The sequence below is a fragment of the Lepidochelys kempii genome, chromosome 7 (genome assembly GCF_965140265.1).
Source record: "Lepidochelys kempii isolate rLepKem1 chromosome 7, rLepKem1.hap2, whole genome shotgun sequence".
Classification (NCBI taxonomy): domain Eukaryota; kingdom Metazoa; phylum Chordata; order Testudines; family Cheloniidae; genus Lepidochelys; species Lepidochelys kempii.
Genome location: NC_133262.1, coordinates 3,840,548 through 3,866,976, shown reverse-complemented (window position 1 = coordinate 3,866,976; position 26,429 = coordinate 3,840,548). Strand labels below are relative to the sequence as shown.

General features: G+C 39.6%; 1 protein-coding gene across 19 annotated transcripts in view; it reads left to right on the top strand.

The window, feature by feature from the left end:
• The window catches only part of FHIT (fragile histidine triad diadenosine triphosphatase), a 1,095,777-nt gene that overhangs the window by 85,538 nt on the left and 983,810 nt on the right, over positions 1 to 26,429 (top strand). The gene's annotated exons all lie outside the window — the stretch shown is intronic.

Genomic DNA, 26,429 nt, shown 5'->3' with positions numbered 1-26,429 from the left:
TTTAAGAGCAGGTTAAACAATCACCTGTTAAGAATGGTCTAGATAATATTTAGTCTGGCCTTGAGTGCAGGAGACTAAACTAGAAGATCTTTTGAGGTCCCTTATAGTCCTGTGATTCTATGATGAAGGCAGATGACCAAAACCAACACCAGATCCCCCTGCAAAAAACAAACCCCGTAAGTTTGGAAAAAACTTTTTGGAACTATATCCTTAGTAATATTTCTGTGTAGTATAATTCCCTTTGGCTGTTGCTGTTTTTGTCATGTATTTATAGAAGTTATTCATAACCAAGCAATGATTTACCTTTATATTCAGCAACATTTGGCATAAATAGGAATGAGCCTTTCCATATTAATGTTTCTCTGTCTTTAGAGTAATTAAGCTTGCTATAAAATACTTTCCAATAACTCTACCAAGTAGTCATCCAGCTCTAGCGTACAGTGGATGTTTCATTTACATTTCTAGGGTACCGAGCATCAAAGTACTACACTGTTATTTGGGTGGTAGTGAAAAGAAAATGGACCTAGGCTCTGAATTGTGCTTTAGAAAGTAACATTGCAGTGCAGAGCGTACGTTGCTCAGGAAATCATTTTCCACTACTGGCTTCCAAGCTGCATAAAAGCATGTCATCAATATAAGCAGCTAATTTTGTGAGGGAGGTGTTTCCATCAATGCATGCTAGCTCTAAAGCTTCATTTTCTTTAGCTTTGACATGCTTAGATAATCACGTAGTAGAGGTGCATGCACAAGACTTTCAGAAATTAAAAAGGAGGCAGGTGTATTCCAAGATCAATACTCTTATCTAAATGTGTCCTAGCTTTTGAGAGATTAAGGAGATCGTTTATTCAGAGTCTTGGATGGTTGTGATGCTTTGAAAGAACTGCAGATTAGTGTAGTGTAGAATGAAGCATATGCTGCAGTACAGTAATGCTTCATCTGACCTCTTCCATTAGGACCATAGAATTTGTGTAGCTCACAGCAGATTTAAACATTGCTTCTATTTGAACAGAAGACATTGTTCATATACAAAACAATTGAAGTGTTGATGCTATTAGACACAAGTAAACCTTGTGAAATACTTCATTTATAATAAAATATATATTCAGGATAAGTGTACTGGTATAAAAATTACTGATTGTTTTAAAAAATATTTATGGAAAAATACGATGATCCCCCCATTTGATAACAGACAAAGTATATTATTCTGTTGAAGATGGGAACTTATGTTTAAAAAACAGTACATTGGTTGCCATGTAAATTTTTGAATTTTACCCTTTGTTTAGTATATTAATTATTTGCAAGCTAGAATTTTTGAGATTTTATTGTTACCCAATTTGTTCAGAATTAAAGTTGTAAACTTTAAAAAATCTTGTTGCGTCATATTTTACTTATCCTGTTATGCTTAGAAAGAGCACCCTTTTTAATGTGGAATTTTGCACTTTTATGTGGTAAATGAGGTTTTCAGAAGGTATCAGGACATCTACTGAATGTGTTTTATCCAGAAAAAAGGTATTTGCTCCTTTCCTTGCCAGTTAATTTAATCCTTTCCAGTGGCCTTAAACTAGACTGTGCACTACACTATCTCCATGACCTACATGGTCAAACAATTGATGGGTCATATCTGTAATTCCAGCTGAAAATCCTGCAATTCAAAATCTATAAATGGATCATTAAAAGAGGTTGATAATGTTCTTGTGGCCCCACTGAGCTGTTCTCATGGTTTTTGTCTTATTAGTTAAACCATAAAAGCAGTGGAACAGTTAGGTTAGCTCCAAAAAGCCAGAGATAGTGGTTTGAGGGCCTGCATTCCTCTGTGAGCGAGGACAACTACGGGTGGCTCTTGTAAGTCATGTTACTGGTGGAAAGTTCAGTGCCTGTGCAACAAGAGTGCCAGGAACAACGCGTGTGGGGCTCCAGCTGACATGCATCCTTCTGCAAAAGGAGTTTTTTTTAAAAGTACTGGATAGGAGTCCGGTTGAAGGCCTGGGGAGGAGTGCTATTCACAAGAAACACCAGACCTGCCCCTCCCCCACCAAAATAACAGCAGAATCTAGGGGAAGATGATTCCCAAAGGATTTGTTTGGGTTTTGGATGAGAGGTAAGGGAATGGGATGGAAAGGGAAATAAAATAAATAAAAGGAGTATAATCCAATATAGTCATATTTTTAACATGCCCATCACCTTAGTATTTAAAAGATTAACAGTTATGAAAAAAGCAGGTAAAATCCCTTTTCCTCCACATTGATTCTGATATCTGCAGCACTTGCCACTAAGTACAATTTGAATGTCTTGAACTGGGATACTTGCATTCCAGATATCGGTAAGAAACTTCAGTGGCATCCAAGATGCTAAAAAAATTAAGTAAAATGTGGGATAAAATATGGATATGCAAATCATATTAGCTGTCTGGTGCCTACATCAAGTAGATAATGTGAATTAATGGCTATTTAATATTTGTACTTGTAGAAATGTTGTACCTATGTTTTTAAGTCTTGTGGATAATATTTCATCAACCAATTTTTACCTGGATTTGTTCCAATAGCACTATTAAAACCTAATACAGCTGTTTTAAAGGTTTCAGAGTAACAGCCGTGTTAGTCTGTATTCGCAAAAAGAAAAGGAGTACTTGTGGCACCTTAGAGACTAACCAATTTAGTCCACAGTATGCATCCACTTCCACAGTATGCATCCGATGAAGTGAGCTGTAGCTCACGAAAGCTTATGCTCAAATAAATTGGTTAGTCTCTAAGGTGCCACAAGTACTCCTTTTCTTTTAGCTGTTTTAAAGTTTATTTTAATAGTTTTTCATCCTCCATTTGTTGAATTTGGTCTTTAACCAGATTAATTTATATTTGTATAAATAATAGAGTATTTAAAATATTGTCAAGCACATAATTACACTTGTTTGCAATTGAAAGCTTTATTAACAGTCTGAATGGATAAAAAGAGGCTAAAAATATTAAGTTTTCCCACAGGTTCCCCTAAAAAGTCTTTTTTTCCCCCTTAAACCAAATCTGTTCCCGTTGAAATTATGGATCATACTAAATATGCTCTCCTTTATTCAGAACCATCTCCCAATAAATTACTTTCAGTACTGAGGCCAAATATAGCCTTTAAAAATGTACTGCATGAGTTACATACAATATTTATGTTAAACAGCTTTCTGTAGGAAAATGTGTTTAGTGTATTTAGTGAATTATAGAGGCCGTCCCCAGCCCTCAAGTGTTCTGAAGATTGTGAAGGCTCAGTGGAACGCTGGAATTGTTGAAATGTAATCTGTTCTGCAGCAACAGCATGGAGGCTGTACAGTATAGAAGATAAGCATCTAGGATGCGTGGGGAGTAGAAAAAAACAGAAAATAAGGGCTGATACTGATGAATAAGAAGTGGAATACAATCTTCTAATGGTAGCAAACATGCAATGTAAAAATATTGTTCTTTAAAACTGAGTTTGAGAATGTGTTAGTATCATGTTGCATTTTAAAATGTTTTTAGGATCTGTTGAGACATGAGCTCTGTTGAGACTCCATCTGAGTCACTCAGGCTACTGAGTCACTCAGGCTATGGAAGTCCAAAGATGCTGGCTGTTTTGCAGAGATATGTTGTAGAAGATTGACCAGAAAAGAAAAATCCTGTTCTATAGCAAAAATTAGTGTCTTCTAGAAACTCATTTTCTCCTTGGAATGACTTCCTGCCTACTTTTCTTCTGAGTCTCTGGGCCTTCAGTCTTTTTACCTGTGGCCACACACGAAGTGATACAGATCAAGGAATGTAGTACCTGTTTGTTTGTTTGTTTTTTTTTTAAACCAAATAGGTCATGGTAACTGATGGCTACAGAGTTTGCTGCTGAGAAGAGGGTACTATGAGATGTTCTGTTTTACATTCTGCAGTCACATGGGGAGTTTTGCCCTTTCAGAGTCAGGGTTGGGTTCTGAATTCAGAGGAACTTCTGTGGACTTGCAGCCACTGAGGAAATGGTCAGCTGAAGGGAGAGCAGTTAAGAGGCTTTGTTTTGCTGAAGGGAGAGTGCATGTTTACTACAATGTATACTGTTGCAGCTGACTTCTGTTTCTGATAACATCTTCCACAAATGCACAGAATACAATATACTCCAGTGCAAAAACTTGGAATGGGAGAAGAAGACGAAGAGAAGTAGTATGATGCTTTTGAGCCACTTAAAAGAGCTTTCCACATTTCACATCTATTTTCATATATACCTATATTTAGTAAAATACTTCTCTTTACCTGCTAAAGAGTGTTTTTTTTTTTTAAAATAAGGTTTACGTTTCGAAACAGTGTTTAACATAAACTACTTCATACTTATATAGTGCCTTCCATCTGAGGATCCCAAAGCACTTCAAAAACATTAAAGAATTAAATCTCACTGTGTGGTAGGTTTCAGAGTAACAGCCGTGTTAGTCTGTATTCGCAAGAAGAAAAGGAGTACTTGTGGCACCTGAGAGACTAATCAATTTATTTGAGCATAAGCTTCTGTGAGCTACAGCTCACTTCATCGGATGCAGAGGTACAGAGAGGTTAATTGACTTGCCCAAGGTCACTCAGGAATTCTGTAGGTGAATTGAAACCAAATGTCCTGACTTGCAGTGCTCTGCTTTAGACACTAGACTATGCTTACGAGATCATTTATTCATGCTTTGAAAATCATTTCAGTGGTGTTTGGTCATAAAATAATGGCTTATCTACACACAAACTGGAACGAAAATTACTATATCAATTTTAACTCATATCACAATTATAAATTGGTGCAAGTCTGTGTGGACAATTTTATTTTGTATTAGGAGTGTTTCAATTTAAGTTGGTAAAAATTGATTTAAGCGCAATTAAAAGAGGGCACCCTTAATCCCAAATAAGTGCCCACACATGGCACTGTCCAAAATAACTAGAGGTGTGAATTAAAGCCAGTGTACTTAGTTCGGTTCCAGTTTCTGCATAGACAAGATTTAATTTATATTTCTTAATGTAGATGAGCATAACAACACAACATACTGAAAAAAAACAGTGGAATATTTTTTGACAGAAGATAATTTAAAGTGTCATTCAACAAGCAATCCTGTTTGTTCCCACTATTGAAGTTGTTGTATAGTGACCACTGTTTATTAAAAGAATCGATTCCTACTAAATTGTCCTGGCTCTCATTGATAGAAGGTACTCGTACTATTTTATCAGTAAGAATTTCTTCAGCTCAAATATTGCCAGTTTTAGAGAAAATCCATCTACTGTAGTCTTGCTGACTTGACTGAAAACAAAATAACTTCAGAAGAGTTTGTTGCTTCATTCATAGTAATATTGATGATGCAATTAGATGTTTACAAATATTGTAGATTTCCAGTTCTCTGAATATAAAAAAAAAAAGATTCTGTTTTTCAGAACCTTGCTACCAATCTTTCCCATCGTAGGTGTGTGTTTTTCACCCCCCCCATTGTATTTCATGCCTCATTTGCTGTAAGAAAAGGTTACTTAACACTGTTTTACAGCAAATGTGTTTTGGATTGTAGGCTTTCTGCTAGATTGTTACGTCCAGGTCTCAGGGTTGTTCCTATCTGTTTGGCTTGGGGTCCTTCCCAACCAAATGGAGATTTGGGTTTGCTGCCTGCAGGTTTGGCAGGGATCCTCCAACCCTGCATACCTCCCAAGATGTTTAGAGGCCAAGGGCACCGGCATTGCTTCTTGACCTCTTCCCTTTCCTCTGTGCCCATAGCAGAATGGTTTCTTCAGCAGCCATGCTGCTACTGCCTCCCCTTCCCGCAACTGCTCCTGCCAAATTCCCTCTTGGGAGGGAAGGTGGCTTGCTGTGCTGTGATGCATGGAAATTCCTGTGGATCTGGGAGGGTCTAGATCCTGTGGATCTTAGAGTGAGCAATAGGCCTCTAACTGCATCTCTCCCACCCTCAGGCCCAATCCCCAAGTCATAATAGGAGAAGGGCTTCTGGAGAGTGGGGAGAAAGCAGTGAGGAATCACCGAGCAAGCACTTCGCTTGCACCTTTGAGCTGGAACTGCTGCTTTTACTCTGTTGTTAGTGGAAGCAGAGACAAGCATTACACTCTTAGTATCTAGGGAAGAAAGATAATCTGGTGGATAGAGTGTTGGTGTGGGACTTGAATGAGCCAGGTTCAATTCCTTGCACCACTACAGACTTCCACTGTGACCTTAGGTGAGTCACTTAGTCTCTGTCTCAATAAAGTGGAAATAATAGCACTTCCTTGCCATACAATGGTACTGTGAAGATAAATACATTAGAGATCATTAGGTGATTAGATGTTCCAAGATTTTTAAGGCCAGAAGGGGCCATTGTGATTGTCTAGTCTAACCTCCTGCATTACACAGGCCATAAGATTTCCTTATATTAATTCCTGCTTCAATAGCTGTGTTTGAAGTAAAGCGTATCTTTTACAAAAACATCCAATTGATTTTAAATTACCATTGATGGAAAAACCACCTCAACCTTCAGTATATTTTTTCAAATGATTAATTACCCTCAGTATTAAAAATTTGCATCTTATTTCTAGTCTGAATCTGTTTAGCATCAACATCCAGTCATTGGTCCTTGGTATATTGTCTGCTATATTGAAGAGTCCTCTGTTAAATTTCTGCTTCTCATTTGGATACTGGCAGGCTTGTGATCAAATCACCCCTCAACCTTCTCTTTGATAAGCTAATTGGATTGAGTTCCTTAACAATTTCACTATAAGGCAGGTTTTCTAACCGTGTAGCTATACTCTTGGTTCTTCTTTGAACCCTCTCTATTTTTTCAGCATCCTTCTTGAATTGTGGACATCAGAGCTGGACATGGTATTCCAGTAGCATGAGCACCAGTGTCAAATACAGAGGTAATATAACTTCCCTGCTCTCCTACTCAATATTGTCCTGCTTATACATCCAAAAATTTCATTAGCCCTTTTTGCCACATCGTCATACTGAGACCTTGTGTTCAGTTGATTATCTACCATGAATCCCAAGTTTTTTTCAGTCACTGCTTCCCAGGATATGGTCCTTCATCCTGTGAGTATGGCCCACATTCTTTGTTGTAGATATATGATATTACATTTGACTGTACTGACAGATAGACTTAGGTAGGGTAATACTGATCAGAAAAGATGAGCCCCATCAGCCTGCTGAAGCACCAGGAATTGCTGTGGTGCATTGACAGCCAGATCTCTTCTCAGCACCACCCATGTTTGGCATTCCACAGTAGAGTGATGGACACTGAGTTTCACAGATATTTTTATTACTTGGATTTAGCAGATGTGGGTCCTGTTGAGTTGGTAAGGGCAGAAGTGGGTAATAAGAAGGCTGCCCAGTGGGTTCAGCTTAGTATGCTGAACTTTATGTCAAATTTTAGAGTTGATTAACATCCCTAGTGCTTAGAGCAGTGGCTTAGTACTCAAGAGACCTGGGATCTATTCCTTGCTCTGCCAGTGACTCAGTGGGCATCCATGAGCTAGTCACTTAATCTCTTTGTGCGGTAGTTTCCCCATTTGCAAAATGGAGATATTTGTAAAATGTTTTGAAATCTTGGGATGAAAGGTGCTATATCAAGCAAAATATTGTTGTTTTATTATAAAAATGCTGGAAGCTTTTTGAAATGCAGTTACTTTATATCCTTATTTCAGTCCTAAAATTCAATCTAGTAAAGCCATGTTAAATGCAATTTTGTGTAATGAGTGATGCTGGAATTATGATTCATCACTCATTTTCTTAATTAGCAGCACTTGACTTTATCCACTAAAGCACTTGATTTGAAAACTGATAGTTTTTTTTTTTTGCAGTTAAATAAAATAATGTTTTAGGGCATAAAGGTTTTTTTTGAAATGCCATACAACTTTTCCTCCCTGATTGCTCATTACCAATAACACAACACCAATCTAGGGTGCAGAATTGTGACACAACCTGATCTTTTCTCAGGGAGTTGTTGCTGCTGTTGAGGTCATGTAACAAGCACATAACCAGGCGCTAATGTTTTTAAACAGAAAAATCATGCACTGTGACATTCTCAACTAATTTAATTAAACTGGTTTCTGCAGCTTCAAATGCCACAAATCTATAACATCTGGGTTGATCTAATCTTCAAGAGACAGGCCATTTTCAGGCATAATGAACTTTTCAGCACTGCTTTCTCCTTCCAGTCTCATACTTCTCACACCTTGTTCTCTGCCTTAAACAAGTGGTAGCAGTTTGCCACCCAGATTTTGATTTTCTGAGAAGCTCCATTTTTAGTTTCTCATTCCAGAATGAACAGTGCTTCTAAGATAATTACTAAGATAATACCAGGACTGTCTCTTTGTTTTGTGTTTTTATATTGCCTAGTACAATGGAGCCCCATGGGCTTTTAGGTGCAACTGTAATATAAATAATAAAATATAAAAATGAAAAAGAACAGTAAGGGACATAAATGCTCCTTACGTATCTCACCCATTTTTGATATAGTTATTTGGGGCACCTCTGTAGACTCAGATATGTACAACTATCCTTGCTAAACTTCAGCTTTTTCTATAATATGTTTGATAGGTTAGTTTTCCAGTGTTCACATCTTGTTTTTTTGGACTGGGGAGAAAATGGCTAGAATAAAAGAACAGTGGATTAGTAAGAAAATGCCTGCTCTTTCTGCCACTCAGACTTTTGAAGGAGAGAATAGACTGGATTCTGCAGATTTGTAGATTGGAGATGCAAAAACAATAAAATGAACAGGTAAAAACTTCCTATATTCATCAACCTACTTTTCTCTGCATGTAATATGACACTTGCCTGAGGAGTGGAGCACATGGTGAAAAGCGACTGTACATCGACAAAGGGAAATCTAGTAATTAAACCCTTTGGAAACTTCAGAAATATGTTGTAAATGGCTGGACACAGCCAGCCATGAGAACTCTCTCAGATCCTGGAGAGAGCTGTCCACTAATATTTCCATTTTACTAACAGAAAAAAGTAATGGGATAACGTGTTTTACTTTGAGTTTCTGATATTGACAGAATCTTAGCCACAAACTGCAGGACTGGAATAATCACATTGGACCAGATTGCTACCCCCTTACCTCCTTGTTCATGTTGAGTATACCATACTCTTTGAGGTAATGTCTGTTTGGAAACTCTTTTATTAGAATGTGTATGAACTGAAATAAATAAATGCTTGAAGTGTAAGGTACGACACAGAATGAGTAAGTTAACACAGCCTAGATCACTGGGAGTTGCATTTGTTTACCCCAGGTGTAAAACTGATCCAAGCCAATGCTGCCACAGGCTTTTCTGGCCCCTTCATAGAAACAATAGATATGTATTTGGCCAAAGAAGGATGAAGTGGGTTGCAGTTGGAACTAAAATGAGCTAAAACAGCATGGTAAGTTTGTACAGTACCTTGTACAATGGGGCATAGATCCTTAAGAATTAAAACTTATGCTGAGAGGACATATGCAATGTTGACTAGTGTCTAGGAAATCCAAGATATGCAGTCAGTACTCACACAGCAGAAAACTTAACATAGAATCATAGAATCATAGAATATCATGATACGGACCATGACTGTGTTTGACTGTCAATAGTGTTGCACATTTATTTACTGTTTTTCAATAAGCAAGGCAAAAACATATTGTCCTTTGACATAAGGGATCTTGGATTTCCTTTTCCATCCTTCTCTATTGTGCAAATATGTTTTTAACTACAGAAAGGAAAATGCAAATCTGAATTTTTTTAAGTCCTCCTCATAGAAATCTGGGGAAGTGATACAGTGCTGAATCTTCCTCCAAAACTTGGTATGTATTTTATTAAATCTTGTTCAACATGCCAGTACATTTAGAGCTATTGCTAACATTTTGGCTGCTGTCTGCACGAATGGTTCTGTCTTTTCAGCATAAAAATAGAATTTCCTTGCATTAGTATTTGGAGAGTCAAAGGATCTGTTGACCCATTGCTTGAGAGTTTTCAGTGATACAAACAGCAGAGGGATGTAGCAGCAGCAACTTTGGCAGCATATGCGCCCTCGGGTGTGAGCAGACTTTGAGACAGTTAGACACTATGTTGTGAACTCAGAATTTCCCTCTCCGCTGTACTTGGATTTGATGCTGCTTCTTTGTTTACAGATAAAATGTCAGCAATTGAGACAGTAGGCACTTTGTGCACACTTCAGAACTCAGCAAGCCAAACCTCACCCAGGCACCATCATATTGCTATGTATTTTTGGATTCCTTTCTGAAATACCCTGCAAAAAATACATCTATCAAAGTGCATAGAAAAATGGCAGAGGTAGTAAATTACACTTTAATATCAAATATAATACAAATTAAATTCAGATTAACACACATAAAATATTAAAATACATGTAAATATTTGTTTTGGTAGCCTACAATGAGAGATATGTCTATGGGCTTAGCTTCCCTGGAAGTATTTTCACAGATGTACTTACATGTGCTGTGCAGTTTAGCTTGTCCCAGTTTGAAATCAGGGTAGGTCATACTGGTGCAAGTCCTATTTTACACTTGTGCATTGCATCTGCACTAGGTGGTTGTACTGGTGTAGCTCAGTCAAGGTAGCAATTACAAAGCAAAAATCCCTAATGTCGACAGTTTCTATGTCTATATTCAGTGTCTATATTCTATATTCTATGTCTATATTCACTAATACACTGCAGGCCTTTTGACCATTAAAAGAGGTTTGTAGTGGCTTAGTGACTTTTGAAAATGGAGCTTTGTGCTTCTAAGTTACTCAGGCCCATATTTTTAAAGGTATTTAGGTGTTGCTTCACTCAGCATTGCAGAACCTAAGTCTTTTTCAAAAGTGAGTTAGGCACTAGGACTTAGGGTTCTGAGTCAGTTATACTTTCCAGTGTTGAACAAAGCAGCACCTAAATACTTTTAAAAATCTGGGACTTAGGCACTTTTGAAAATTTTACCCAAATCACTATATGCAATGTAAACAGGTATACCTAAGAGCAGAATTTGACATCAGGACTCATCGTGTCTTTTTCACTGTTGAGTTTTTTGCTGGCCCAATGGATGGTTTATGCTGTTTTATGTTTATTCACATTTTTAAATGAGGGTTTGAAAGATCTGGTTTATGACAGACATGGTTGCAAGCGGTACAAATCAATTTTGCCAGGTACCTCTCAATAATTTAACCAGCTCAGAAAAGTCACCACGTAGCATGTGTTCACTAGCTGCCTTTGCTCAAGAATGGACCAATGGCATGTAGGGAAAGCTGGGAACAGTGTGTGCCCATAGTGCAACTGGCTTTAGCCTAACCTAATAGTCTCTTCCTCGTGAGCACTAAAATGCACTCTTTTCATATTGAAATAAACCAGATATTAAGGTGAGGACAGTAAAATGCAAAAGAGGAGTTAGATTAAAAGATCTGAGTAACATCAGTTCACCCACCAAGTTCATGTAAACTTCTGCCAGTGTCCAAGGCTACATTGTTGGAAGAGCCTACCAGCATAATTAGAGCTCTGAAGTGATTCTGAGTGGGTCATTCAGGAAGAGGCCTATGGGTCTTTAAGTGCAATCCAAGTGTATTCTCTGGATTTCAGCAACTCCACCTTGCTCCCACAGTACTGTATGTCTGGATAAGCCAGAAATGTTTGTTGTATGGCTGCTTTGTGGGTTTGTCTCTGCTGGCCTCATAGATGATGTTTTGTACAACTGTGGTGTCAGATTTTAGCTTCGAATGAATAGTATAAAAAGGTTTCAGAGTGGTAGCCGTGTTAGTCTGTATCATCAGAAAGAACGAGGAGTGCTAAGACTGCAGAGCTTCTAAAATCAAGCAGATGAAACATAATATGCTCAAAATGTTTTATCTGGTAAACTATGTGAATATCATTATTGCCACTACAGTACCTCATCCTTGTAGGTTATGAATAACCTTTTGGAAACCTGCTACCATAGAACTACTATGTCTGTGGCATAGTCATCCTAGAAATAATTGTGAAACTGAGGTCATGATTGTCATGGACGGAACCTGATATGTTACTTCAGCCTTCTGTAATTCTGGTTTCTTCCTTGCATGTATCATTTTGGGTTTTACTGCCCAACTGCCAATTTCCTTAAACAAAATCCCTCCAAACCTTCAGGATTTTAAAAAAATACTTGAGACATTCAGTATATCTTCTTGCTGTTAACCCCATGACACTGACAGACAATATTTCCTAATGCAGGGCAGTAATGTATTTTACATGAGCACTTAGGTTTAGGAAAACCCAACTCCCAGTGCCAAGCAAATGGATGATGAAAGAAGCTAAAGATTAATGTTGTCTCCCTGGGTTTCTCTTTTCTCCTGTTAACTTTGTTTTGCTCCCACATGCCAATAGAGTCACCGTAGCCTAAAATTTCCCCTGTACAAACTTTCACATTGGGCATATTTTATTAACACTCTCCTTTTGCTAGGATTCAGAGTAACAGCCGTGTTAGTCTGCATTCACAAAAAGGAAAGGAGTACTTGTGGCACCTTAGAGACTAACCGATTTATTTGAGCATAAGCTTTCATGAGCTACAGCTCACTTCATCGGCTGCATACTGTGGAAAGTGTAGAAGATCTTTTTATATACACCCAAAGCATGAAAAAATACCTCCTCCCACCCCACTCTCCTGCTGGTAATAGCTTATCTAAAGTGATCACTCTTCTTACAATGTGTATGATAATCAAGGTGGGCTATTTCCAGCACAAATCCAGGGTTTAACAAGAACGTCGGGGGGGGGGGGGTAGGAAAAAACAAGGGGAAATAGGTTACCTTGCATAATGACTTAGCCACTCCCAGTCTCTATTCAAGCCTAAAGTTAATTGTATCCAATTTGCAAATGAATTCCAATTCAACAGTTTCTCGCTGGAGTCTGGATTTGAAGTTTTTTTGTTGTAATATAGCAACTTTCATGTCTGTAATCGCCTGACCAGAGAGATTGAAGTGTTCTTCGACTGATTTATGAATGTTATAATTCTTGACGTCTGATTTGTGTCCATTTATTCTTTTACGTGGAGACTGTCCAGTTTGACCAATGTACATGGCAGAGGGGCATTGCTGGCACAGGATGGCATATATCACATTGGTAGATGTGCAGGTGAACAAGCCTCTGATAGTGTGGCTGATGTGATTAGGACCCTGTGATGGTGTCCCCTGAATAGATATGTGGACACAGTTGGCAACGGGCTTTGTTGCAAGGATAGGTTCCTGGGTTAGTCGTTCTGTTGTGTGGTATGTGGTTGCTGGTGAGTATTTGCTTCAGGTTGGGGGGCTGTCTCTAAGCAAGGACTGGCCTGTCTCCGAAGATCTGTGAGAGTGATGGGTTGTCCTTCAGGATAGGTTGTAGATCCTTGATGATGCGTTGGAGAGGTTTTAGTTGGGGGCTGAAGGTGATGGCTAGTGGCGTTCTGTTATTTTCTTTGTTAGACCTGTCCTGTAGTAGGTGACTTCTGGGAACTCTTCTGGGTCTATCAATCTGTTTCTTCACTTCCGCAGGTGGGTATTGTAGTTGTAAGAATGCTTGATAGAGATCTTGTAGGTGTTTGTCTCTGTCTGAGGGGTTGGAGCAAATGCGGTTGTATCGCAGAGCTTGGCTGTCGACGATGGATCGTGTGGTATGGTCAGGGTGAAAGCTGGAGGCATGTAGGTAAAACCTTGGGGGTTGGACTAGATGACCTCCTCAGGTCCCTTCCAACCCTGATAATCTATGATATTCTATGAATAGCGGTCAGTAGGTTTCCGGTATAGGGTGGTGTTTATGTGACCATCATTTATTAGCACTGTAGTGTCCAGGAAGTGGATCTCTTGTGTGAACTGGACCAGGCTGAGGTTGATGGTGGGATGGAAATTGTTGAAATCATGGTGGAATTCCTCCAGGGCTTCTTTTCCATGGGTCCAGATGATGAAGATGTCATCAATATAGCACAAGTAGAGTAGGGGCTATAGGGGACGAGAGCTGAGGAAGCGTTGTTCTAAGTTAGCCATAAAAATGTTGGCATGCTGTGGGACCATGCGGGTACCCATAGCAGTGCCGCTGATCTGAAGGTATACATTGTCCCCAAATGTGAAGTAGTTATGGGTGAGGACAAAGTCATAAAGTTCAGCCACCAGGTTAGCTGTGACATTATCGGGGATAGTGTTCTTGACGGCTTGTAGTCCATCTTTGTGTGGAATGTTGGTGTAGAGGGCTTCTACATCCATAGTGGCCAGGATGGTGTTATCAGGAAGATCACCGATGGATTGTAGTTTCCTCAGAAAGTCAGTGGTGTCTCGAAGGTAGCTGGGAGTGCTGGTGGTGTAGGGCCTGAGGAGGGAGTCTACATAGCCAGACATTCCTGCTATCAGGGTGCCAATGCCTGAGATGATGGGGCGCCCAGATTTTCCAGGTTTATGGATCTTGGGTAGCAGATAGAATATCCCAGGTCGGGGTTCCAGGGGTGTGCCTGTGCGGATTTGATCTTGTGCTTTTTCGGTGAGTTTCTTGAGCAAATGTTGTAGTTTCTTTTGGTAACTCTCAGTGGGATCAGAGGGTAATGGCTTGTAGAAAGTGGTGTTGGAGAGCTGCCGAGCAGCCTCTTATTCATATTCCGACCTATTCATGATGACAACAGCACTCCTTTGTCAGACTTTTTGATTATGATGTCAGAGTTGTTTCTGAGGCTGTGGATGGCATTGTGTTCCGCACGGCTGAGGTTATGGGGCAAGTGGTGCTGCTTTTCCACAATTTCAGCCCGTGCACGTCGGCGGAAGCACTCTATGTAGAAGTCCAGTCTGCTGTTTCAACCTTCAGGAGGAGTCCACCTAGAATCCTTCTTTTCATAGTGTTAGTAGGGAGGTCTCTGTGGATTAGTATGTTGTTCAAAGGTATGTTGGAAATATTCCTTGAGTCGGAGACATCGAAAATAGGATTCTAGGTCACCACAGAACTGTATCATGTTCGTGGGGGTGGAGGGGCAGAAGGAGAGGCCCCGAGATAGGACAGCTGCTTCTGCTGGGCTGAGAGTATAGTTGGATAGGTTAATAATATTGCTGGGTGGGGGTTGAGGGAACCATTGCTGTGGCCCCTTGTGGCATGTAGTAGTTTAGAAAGTTTAGTGTCCTTTTTCTTTTGTAGAGAAGCAAAGTGTGTGTTGTAAATGGCTTGTCTAGTTTTAGTAAAGTCCAGCCACGAGGAAGTTTGTGTGGAAGGTTGGTTTTTTATGAGAGTATCCATTTTTGAGAGCTCATTCTTAATCTTTCCCTGTTTGCTGTAGAGGATGTTGATCAGGTGATTCCGCAGTTTCTTTGAGAGCGTTTGGCACAAGCTGTCAGCATAGTCTGCGTGGTTTGTAGATTGTAATGGATTTTTTATCTTCAGTCCTTTTAATCCAGACTCCAGCGAGAAACTGTTGAATTGGAATTCATTTGCAAATTGGATACAATTAACTTAGGCTTGAATAGAGATTGGGAGTGGCTAAGTCATTATGCAAGGTAACCTATTTCCCCTTGTTTTTTCCTACCTCCCCCCCCAACGTTCTTGTTAAACCCTGGATTTGTGCTGGAAATGGCCCACCTTGATTATCATACACATTGTAAGGAGATTGGTCACTTTAGATAAGCTATTACCAGCAGGAGAGTGGGTTTGTGTGTGTGTGGGGGGGGGGGGGTGAGAAAACCTGGATTTGTGCTGGAAATGGCCCAACTTGATTATCATACACATTGTAAGGAGAGTGATCACTTTAGATAAGCTATTACCAGCAGGAGAGTGGGGTGGGAGAGGTATTTTTTCATGCTTTGTGTGTATATAAAAAGATCTTCTGTACTTTCCACAGTATGCATCCGATGAAGTCAGCTGTAGCTCATGAAAGCTTATGCTCAAATAAACTGGTTAGTCTCTAAGGTGCCAGAAGTACTCCTTTTCTTTCTCCTTTTGCTGTGATTCTCACAAATAGTGAGTATTAAATGCCCTTTCAACAAGGATGGTAAAATATTTTCAACATTCCAAAAAACAAAATAAAGCTTGGTAACTGAAAAGCTTAAAAGAAAAGTGAGTTTCTTAACAGTTAAAATGAAGGAAGAGATTAGACCATTGTATAATATAAATTGTGGGAAGAGTGAGAATCCTCTGAAGAACTGACCGCTCAAATGATGTTTGGAATTGGTAATTTATGAGTAATTAGAAGGCCCAGACCCTGTTTTATTGTCATACTTTGGAAATATTATGTATCCCAGGTCTCTGTCCCTATTGAAAAGGGCAGATATAGAATGTGTAATAGCTGACCTGTGAGCACAATATAATCTAACCTTGCCATGGAAGAAGTACCAAATTGCAGCAAGGGGTGTTTCTTGTCTTTTCCCTTTTCTCAAAAAGAAAAGGAGTACTTGTGGCACCTTAGAGACTAACCAATTTATTTGAGCATGAGCTTTCGTGAGCTACAGCTCACTTCATCGGATGCATACCGTGGAAACTGCAGAAGACATTATATACACACAGAGACCATGAAACAATACCTCCTCCCACCCCACTCTCCTGCTGGTAATAGCTTATCTAAAGTGATCATCAAGGGAAAGAGAGTTATCACTTTGGATGGGCTATTACCAGCAGGAGAGTGAGTTTGTGTGTGTGGGGGCGGAGGGTGAGAAAACCTGGATTTGTGCTGGAAATGGCCCAACTTGATGATCGCTTTAGATAAGCTATTACCAGCAGGAGAGTGGGGTGGGAGGAGGTATTGTTTCATGGTCTCTGTGTGTATATAATGTCTTCTGCAGTTTCCACGGTATGCATCCGATGAAGTGAGCTGTAGCTCACGAAAGCTCATGCTCAAATAAATTGGTTAGTCTCTAAGGTGCCACAAGTACTCCTTTTCTTTTTGCGAATACAGACTAACACGGCTGTTACTCTGAAACCTTTCCCTTTTCTGTGGCCCATGGTTAGGTTGTGCCTTTTACTTTTAATGTAGGCATCCCAACATACATTATACTCTCTTTTGTAAAGCACTTTGAGATCTAAACATGAAACACTCTTTATAAGAGCTAGGTAGTATTATGACTACAATGAAAATTAAGTGGTGTGAAGCATATGACTCTTGACCACATTTATGCTTAGGGCTGTAGAGGTCTAGCAGCCAGAAAGAAGATCCATCTAGCAATAAGCTTGAAAAAAAAAGGCTTTGATCCTGCAAAGACTTATGTACATGCTTATCTTTGCCATGTGAGTAGTCTGTCTTGATAGGAAGGCATTTCATGCCTTAGAAAGGATAAGATGTTAATAAACCATTACTGTTACAACAGGTCAAGTTATTGCTAGTTTACTCAAATTACTACTGTCTGCACAACAGTAATCTCAATGGGATTATTCACCTATGTAAAACTGAGCACATGGTAGTACTCATCTGTGTAAAGTTGAGCACATGCATAAATCTTTTCCAGGAAGTGTGTAGTGAATATTTTCAGCAGGATGATTTCTTTCTGAGGACACACTGTAAGAAAAAATGTATTTTCTGTTTGTTTCAATGTCATTTTATCTCATGAAGTGAGTAAAACAACAGCTTTATAAATTAATACCACTTATGTAAAAAGAATAATTAAGATAAAGACTGATAAATCCCAAAATAATATATTTAAGGTGGACAAAAAAGTCTCTGCTCCCCTTTTCTGGGTTATTTAAATGTGACTATAGATTGGTATATGTGTGAAACAGATATCAATTCATTATCTCTTATAAAATATATACCTTTTTAACGTCAAATTCAAGCCAGTGCAAATTCCATAACTTCCACTTTGCAAAACAAATAGCATAATAATGCCTACTGTTATCGTCTTGCCTTTACTTGGTAAATTAAAATAATCATTTTCAGTTAGGGTGTTCTTGTGGAGTGGTTTTTATCAACTGCAAAGCTAAATGCATTTTCTTTGCTTAAATTGAGAAACATACTGAAGGGCTGACAGATTCTGAGTGACAGAAAGAGAAGTGGTTTTCAAATGGAGATGTTGCCAAAGAAGCAGAATTCTAAAACCTGCCTTTTCTCTCTTTTAAAAGTGGTGTGATTCTCATGTGACTCCTCTACTCTTAAGATCTCTGATGTAAACCATACAAATGTAGGGCTGGAAGAGACCTTGAGAGGTCATCAAGTTGAGCCCCTGTGGTTGTGGCAAGCCTAAATGGGTCTGTTTTTCACTCCTGTAGCTCAGGAAAGCTTATGCTCAAATAAATTGGTTAGTCTCTAAGGTGCCACAAGTACTCCTTTTCTTTTTGCGAATACAGACTAACACGGCTGCTACTCTGACTCCTAACTCAGTAATTTAACAAGAGTTTAGCCTAAACAAAGAATCCATTTTCAATTAGGTTTTTTTTATAATACCATATGAATTAACTCTTTAATGCTCCCCAATCAACTTGGTTATCATCCTATTTTAAAAGACTTAGCTTCAGAATGCATGTCACTTAATTTTGTCAAAATTAAAGTATGCTTTCACAACACTCTGCAGTTGACTTGATGCATGGATGCTGTCAGTCATTGTGACTTCTCTATAACTATGTAATTGGAAATATTGGCTGTCTCGAGTTGAGACTTTTGGATGTCATCTTTATAAATTGGATTACATTATAGGGCTTGCAGGCTGATATTATTTGCTACTATCTTTCTATATTTTGGGACATTTTCTGGATTTGAATAGGAACACATTAAATAGTAGGATGCAGTAGACTCCCCTCCCCTAATTGTAAAAAGTGGCAGGACTTATTCTAGTCACCTTCAAAAATTACTTCCACAGTAACTCTTGGTTTGCCTATATCTTATCTTAAGAATTGAACAACATCAGAAAACCCATATATTTCCTTGACGTCTGGGCAAGAAATTCTTATCCTCAATGTAAGGCTTGGCCAAGCTATCTTCTCACTGCTTCCAGCCTCCATCAGCAGAGAGAGCAAAGAATTAAACTGATTCCTGAGCTTCGTGGCAGCATTTTCTCTTGTGCTAGTTAACCAGGTTGGCTCATCAGTTAAGTTCTGCTTAATTGTAGTTAATGCTGTTCCAAGAAGCTGATGGCTAAGGGTCTGGATAGTCAGACACACGGAGATAAGAAGACTGGTATTTACCCATCCCTGAGTGGAAGTTTGGCTTGATTCTGTGTGAAAATTTAAAGATTGTTCTTGCAACACTTGTGAAGCAGAGTGATTCAGTGGAAATGGCAAAGAACAGCGAGTCAGTCAATGTGGGTTTTAATTCCAGCTCTTTCATCGACTTTCTGCGTGATTGTACACAATTTTAGGCATCCCATTATTTTTCTTATGAGTTTTTTCCTCACCATGTGACAGTCTGGTTTGTCTCATTGCAAAGGAGCAGCACAACCTCTGGAAGTAGCTAATTAAAACAACAAACCTGTGCTATAATGGCAAAAATACCTGAGCCACCATTTGGAAGCTAAACCCTGAACCAACAACCAAAATGAATCACCAGTCTCTCCCAGCCAAGTTTCACACCAGAGTATCCTAAATGGTAAGAAGAAAAGGAGTACTTGTGGCACCTTAGAGACTAACCAATTTATTTGAGTATAAGCTTTTATGAGCTACAGCTCACTTCATCCGATGAAGTGAGCTGTAGCTCACGAAAGCTTATACTCAAATAAATTGGTTAGTCTCTAAGGTGCCACAAGTACTCCTTTTCTTTTTGCGAATACAGACTAACACGGCTGTTACTCTGAAACCTGTCTAAATGGTAAGCCAGCTCACATAGCAAAACAAAATGTTAAGCAGAAACTTCTTTCACTCCTCAGTAACAACAAGGTCCACAGTGTGCAGCTGAACACTGGGGAGCTGACAATAGCAGTGAAAATGCTGAAATGTGGAAAAGCAGCTGGACTAGATGGTCTGTCTAATGAATTATCACTACAGTTTGGTACGAGATCACAGAAGTGGCTACTTTAATTGTTGCATGGAAGCAATGCAGATACCCACACTGTGGAGATGGGCTAAAGTAGTTGCACTACTTAAACCACAGAAAGACCTGAACTCTGGAATGAGTTAATGATCAGTATCCTTCCTCTGCCCAACCTACAAGCTATATGAGCAGACGATAATGGGTAGAATTGCACCAATATTGGAAGGGCATCTGACTGATGATCAAGTTGATTTCTGCTCTGGATATTTATGCTGTGGACTTGGTCAATGTTGCAACTTAACTCAATACATCGAAACCTGCAAAATTACAGATGCTGTATTTGTTGTTCTGTTGGCTGCTTATGACACTGTGAGCCATCATGCATTTCTACTGAAACTGACAAGAAGTTTGAGAAATAGCAAGATGTCCAGGGTCATCTCCTTTTTGCTTGAGAATTGACATTTCTGCATTGAGATGGATGGTCAGAAAAGTTGATGGTGGGCTCAACAGAATGGATAGCTCCAAAGTTCACCACCCTTGCTGTTTAATGTGAAAAGAAATGACCAGCCAGAATTCCCTGACATGCAGAGATTCATTTATGCAGATGATCTTTGCAATGCCACCAAATCAGAAAAATTTGAGGACACTAAGTACATTCTAACTGACTCCCAGAGTGTACTTGAGAATACTGCTGCACATGGATCCTGAATGCCAACCGTATTAAGATACAAGTGTGTGACTGAAACACCCTCAGGCCAAGGAAAAACTCTGGATATCATGGAATGGTACAGTCCATGACACTATGAACATTTGATGTACTTTGAGGTCACTTTGACAGGACACTGACATTTCAAAGAGGATGTCAAGAGGTTGAAAAAGAAAGTCAACACCACGAACTGGCCAACACAAAACGGGGTGCTGAATTTGTCAACAGTTGCGGAGTACTGTGCCCCCGTATGGTCATGCTTAAGCCATGCACAGAAAATTGATACTGAATGTGATCAGTCCTGTAGGATCACTACAGAAGTTTCAAACCAATACCACACTGTCGCTAGACTGCCCAGGGGAGATTGCATCACCATCAGTGAGGCAGGATGACTTTAGTAAAAAGAAAAGACAAAACCAGATGCATGGTCCAAGATATCCACAGTACGGACACATTCCCCCACCTAAGAGGAAGTCCAGGAAGAGCTGTGCCTGGGAAAATCACTTACCCCAATATATCACCGTGGAAGGTTACAGAATAACAAAATGACAGGAAATACCAATGATTTTGGAGGGCCTGGGTCCTTCAGAACAGTTGCTTCCAGGTGCTGGCTTTGAATGAAAATACTGGTGTACTCTAAATGGAGCGATAGCTGGGGTGGCAAAGACTGGTGATAAAATGATCAGGTGGAAACTGAGGAATGACTGTGAATGTGGAGAGCCTAGGCAAAAACTTGAACATTGTATTGTTCAGTTCCCCTGTCAACATCCTGTACTCTGAAGGAAGTATTAGAGATAAATGATAAAACCAATTCTTGGCTGCAGGTTTGGAGTGATAAGCTATGGTGATGATCACCTGCTATGTCTTGTCTTATACATTTTAATCTATTTGTATAGCGCCTTGCGCAATGTGGCTCTATCCTGGTTGGCCTCTAAACACTACCACAACTTTCAACAATAGTAATAAAGTGAAGATCTTAACCTCGCTTTGTCTGTTTCCATATCTGGAAAGCCAGGATAATAATACTTATCCATCTTTGTCAAGTGCTTTGGAATCACTGGATGAAAAATGATAAAAAGTGTTATATTACTCACATGAGTAGAATACATATTTGCATAATCAAGGCCCGTGGTGAAAATAGATGGGCAAATTCTAAACAACCTGCTAACTTAAAAATAATGATATTCTTTCTCCATTCCCCTAAGTTTGCCACATGACTGCCCAAAGATCATAATAAAATGTCTCTCCTAAATATATATTATTTTTGTTTCGGAGTAAGGAAGAGTAAACCTTCAAGTCTATATTGAATGTTTCAGTTTTTATATAGAGAAATTGGAGATAAACATCAAGGTTGAGGTTTATAGTTGGATCCACATTTGAAGCATGGCCTTGCTTTCCATATAACCTCGTGAGGGAAGCATAATTTAACAGTTTGTGTATCCAGGGAGGCTTGCATGTGGGACCTCCTGAACTGGAGTTCTGCAAATTTCATGGAGAGGAGAAAGGCAGCCTTCAGCAACTGACTCATACTGAGTCTTGATGCATAAGTCTGCAGTAGACTATTTTGTTTAATAAGATTCCCCAGTGATGCTAGGGATGTTTCTGAATTTGTTTTTAGGAGTGAGCCTGCAGAAACTGAAATATAAATCCAGAGTTTAAAAGGATTTTTTGCATTATTTTACTTTTGGAAATCAAAATGGAGACAAGTGGATGAAAATTAAATGGAAGTATTTTCCTTGTAAATCTGAATTGTTATACTAAAAAATATGGTTGTGTATAGCTTTTTTAACCTGAAAGCAGTGAACGATGATAATCTCCTGAGAGGATACCGTCTAACGCTGACTTTAAATGAGCAACTAGCTTTGTGGATACTGTAGACAGCAAGATGTCACTGCTGGTATGTTTCTTTCTCCTCTGACAGTGTAGAGAAGCATGCCTTCTCCCTGATCATTGAAGTTGTCACTCTAAAGCAAAGACATAACTTTCCCAAACTTTGTAATCCTAACTGTCTGACATTGTAAGGCAAATCTTTTAATGTATGGGAAATGTTATCCATTGCTACAGCTGTGTTTTTTTTTTTTAAAAGTGATTATAAATTTTATAACTTCTGTGTGTGTAAGCACTGTCTGAATGAGCTCTCCCCTGACATCTAGTGATGAGCTGGGGAGGAGGACTTTAGGAGCCAACCTCGTTTACATGGGCACACCAACCATATCTAGGTGATCAGCATGATGGGACTGCTTTGCCCAAATTATCACTTTTGGCTGGTGTTGGATCACAAATCTCTTTGTCATTAGGGCAGGGGCACTGAAGGGTTGTTATCCTTGTTATGTGAATCAAGGGCAACAGAACGATGCTTGGCATTCCCTGTTTGAGGGACTCACCCTCAACTAAACTGCACTCGCTAGGCAGAGAACGGGGTGCCAAAGTCCAGTAAGTTGAGAGAGGGTGGGGATGGGTATTTGTACCTGGTGGTGTGGGCTCTGCATAAGGGTCCTCGACACCATTTGACACTTCCTCTTTCTACTGTAATAACAGAGCTGATTAAGACTCAATTGAGAGTCTTGTTACACACCACAGAGCTGAAATCACTGATAAGCAGATCTAAGCATTAGTCCTTCTTTGGGACTGTGTCTCTGATGCAAGAGACTGCCATGAGGTTCCCGTACAAACAGCTGAAATCACTGAGAACTGTGTCAAGTGGTGGGACTGGAAGATATTCTCACGGAGGAGAGCGGTTGCCCACGGAACGATGAGCAGCCAGTAGGGCAGCCGGTAAAGTGGAGGGGCAAGTGAGTAACCGGACAGCGGAGCAAGCAAGATGCTTTCCTGTCCCCCCAAATGAATGCTGGGTCATTTCTCTCCTTTTATTAAAAGTTTGTTTTCCACACTCAGACTTTGTGCTTGTGAGAGGGGAAGTATTGCATCTTAGAGGTGCCCAAGGGGTGGCATGTAACTGTCCCAGTTTACTAGGTGGGGGCTCAAGCCAGTTGTGTGTTGTATTGTTGAAAAGGAACCCGTAGATATTGAACCCAGTCCTTGTTGCTGCCAACTCCAACTGGCAGAAGGGTTACATGTGTATGGAATGAATTACATGTGATGGAATACATTCAGTATTCACTTTGATCAAAGGAAAATTAATTGTTTTTTATTAAATCCTATTGGTATCAGATTTTGTCTACAGATGATGATGTACATACATTTTAGAAAATTGTATGTAAATATACTCATTAGTTCATAGTAATATTAACTCCTACTTTGGCCCTGGGACAATTTGTCTTTTCAGAGTACAAAAGACTATTACTGTTTATTAAAAACAGTAATTGGTTTTCCAGTTTTTTAAAGATGATATTAATTCCCACTCTGTCTTTCCATCTTATACTTGGAAAACTCACAACAAAGAAAACATGTTTTTCTTCCCTAAAATTTTGTAAAGAGGTTTCTAAACAGACCTTAAAAATTATCCTAACATTTCAATCAGCAGAGAGGGGGTGAATAATTTATTTTGGTGGGTACAAGTGGTTAGGAATGAAAAAAGACCCAATCCTGAAAACATTTCTGCATTTTTACAGAGTTGGGAGCGAGGTGACAATAGCAATTCATGTGTGGCTGTACTCACTAGTTATTTTGTTAACTTTTATTAACAATAAATCTCATAGACTCCCTTACTGCTTTTGTTTTAGAATATCTTTATTGATATAATAAAAAAATCTCAGTACGATTGGAAATCTGTGCACTTAGTGCGCAACATAAAAATAAATCATTCACCTCAAATATTGTTTTAATTCCACTCATGATATATTTATTAATAACATAATTTAATGTGAACTTGTTTTGAATAGGCACATTTGGTTTTATTGTAACTCTTTAATGGTATTGTGATCTATGGTGGCCGATTATAAAATGTATGCAAAACAAGTTGCTAATGGCACAAATGAACGAATCATTGTAGAGACTATTTAAGTACCCCTAACTGTGCAAATGGGAGGTGTTCTGAGATATCTTTGTGCAGTATTTGTTGGGCACCGAAGAGGTAGGTGAGAGAGAGTGAATTAATTAAATTCATGACTTTTATAAGGGTATTGTGCCATTTATAAATCCCTGAAAGTAAACGTCTGCATTTTTCCATACATGTTTTAGTTTTCAAACAATATTTCCTTTTCTGTTGTCTTTTAGGCATAATTTTTCAAGTCAGCGATATAAATCTATTTAAAACCTGCAATAGTTTTATTTTGTGTAATGACACATCCAGTCCCAGTCTTTATTCAAGCCTAAGTTAATTGTATCCAGTTTGCAAATTAATTCCAATTCAGCAGTCTCTTGTTGGAGTCTGTTTTTGAAGTTTTTTTGTTGAAGAATTGCAACTTTTAGGTCTGTAATTGAGTGACCAAAGAGTGATGTGTTCTCCAACTGGTTTTTGAATGTTATAGTTCTTGACGTCTAATTTGTGTCCATTTATTCTTTTACGTAGAGACTGTCCAGTTTGACCAATGTACATGGCAGAGGGGCGTTGCTGGCACATGATGGCATATATCACATTGGTAGATGTGCAGGTGAACGAGCCTCTGATAGTGTGGCTGATGTGATTAGGCCCTATGATGGTGTCCCCTGAATAGATATGTGGACACAGTTGGCAACAGGCTTTGTTGCAAGGATAGGTTCCTGGGTTAGTAGTTCTGTTGTGTGGTGTGTGGTTGCTGGTGAGTATTTGCTTCAGGTTGGGGGGCTGTCTCTAAGCAAGGACTGGCCTGTCTCCGAAGATCTGTGAGAGTGATGGGTTGTCCTTCAGGATAGGTTGTAGATCCTTGATGATGCGTTGGAGAGGTTTTAGTTGGGGGCTGAAGGTGATGGCTAGTGGCGTTCTGTTATTTTCTTTGTTGGGCCTGTCCTGTCGTAGGTGACTTCTGGGTACTCTTCTGGCTCTGTCAATCTGTTTCTTCACTTCAGCAGGTGGGTATTGTAGTTGTAAGAATGCTTGATAGCGACCTTGTAGGTGTTTGTCTCTGTCTGAGGGGTTGGAGCAAATGCGGTTGTATCGTAGAGCTTGGCTGTAGACAGTGGTTCGTGTGGTGTGGTCTGGATGAAAGCTGGAGGCATGTAGGTAAGCATAGCAGTCAGTGGGTTTCCGGTATAGGGTGGTGTTTATGTGACCATCGCTTATTAGCACCGTAGTATCCAGGAAGTGGATTTCTTGTGTGGACTGGTCCAGGCTGAGGTTGATGGTGGGATGGAAATTGTTGAAATCATGGTGGAATTCCTCCAGGGCTTCTTTTCCATGGGTCCAGATGATGAAGATGTCATCAATAAAGCACAAGTAGAGTAGGGGCATTTGGGGACAAGAGCTGAGGAAGCATTGTTCATTAGCATACTGTGGGGCCATGTGGATACCCATAGCACTGCCGCTGATTTGAAGGTATACATTGTCCCTATATGTGAAGTAGTTATGGGTGAGGACAAAGTCACAAAGTTCAGCCACCAGGTTTGCCGTGACATTATCGGGGATACTGTTCCTGACGGCTTGTAGTCCATCTTTGTGTGGAACGTTGGTGTAGAGGGCTTCTACATCCATAGTGGCTTGGATGGTGTTTTCAGGAAGCTCACCGATGGATTGTAGTTTCCTTAGGAAGTCAGTGGTGTCTCGAAGATAGCTGGGAGTGCTGGTGGCATAGGGCCTGAGGAGGGAGTCTACATAGCCAGAGAATCCTGCTGTCAGGGTGCCAATGCCTGAGATGATGAGGCATCCAGGATTTCCAGGTTTATGGATCTTGGGTAGTGGATAGAATACCCCTGGTCGGTGTTCTAGGGGTGTGTCTGTGCAGTCTCTATGTAAAAGAATAAATGGACACAAATCAGACGTCAAGAATTATAACATTCAAAAACCAGTCGGAGAAAACTTCAGTCTCTCTGGT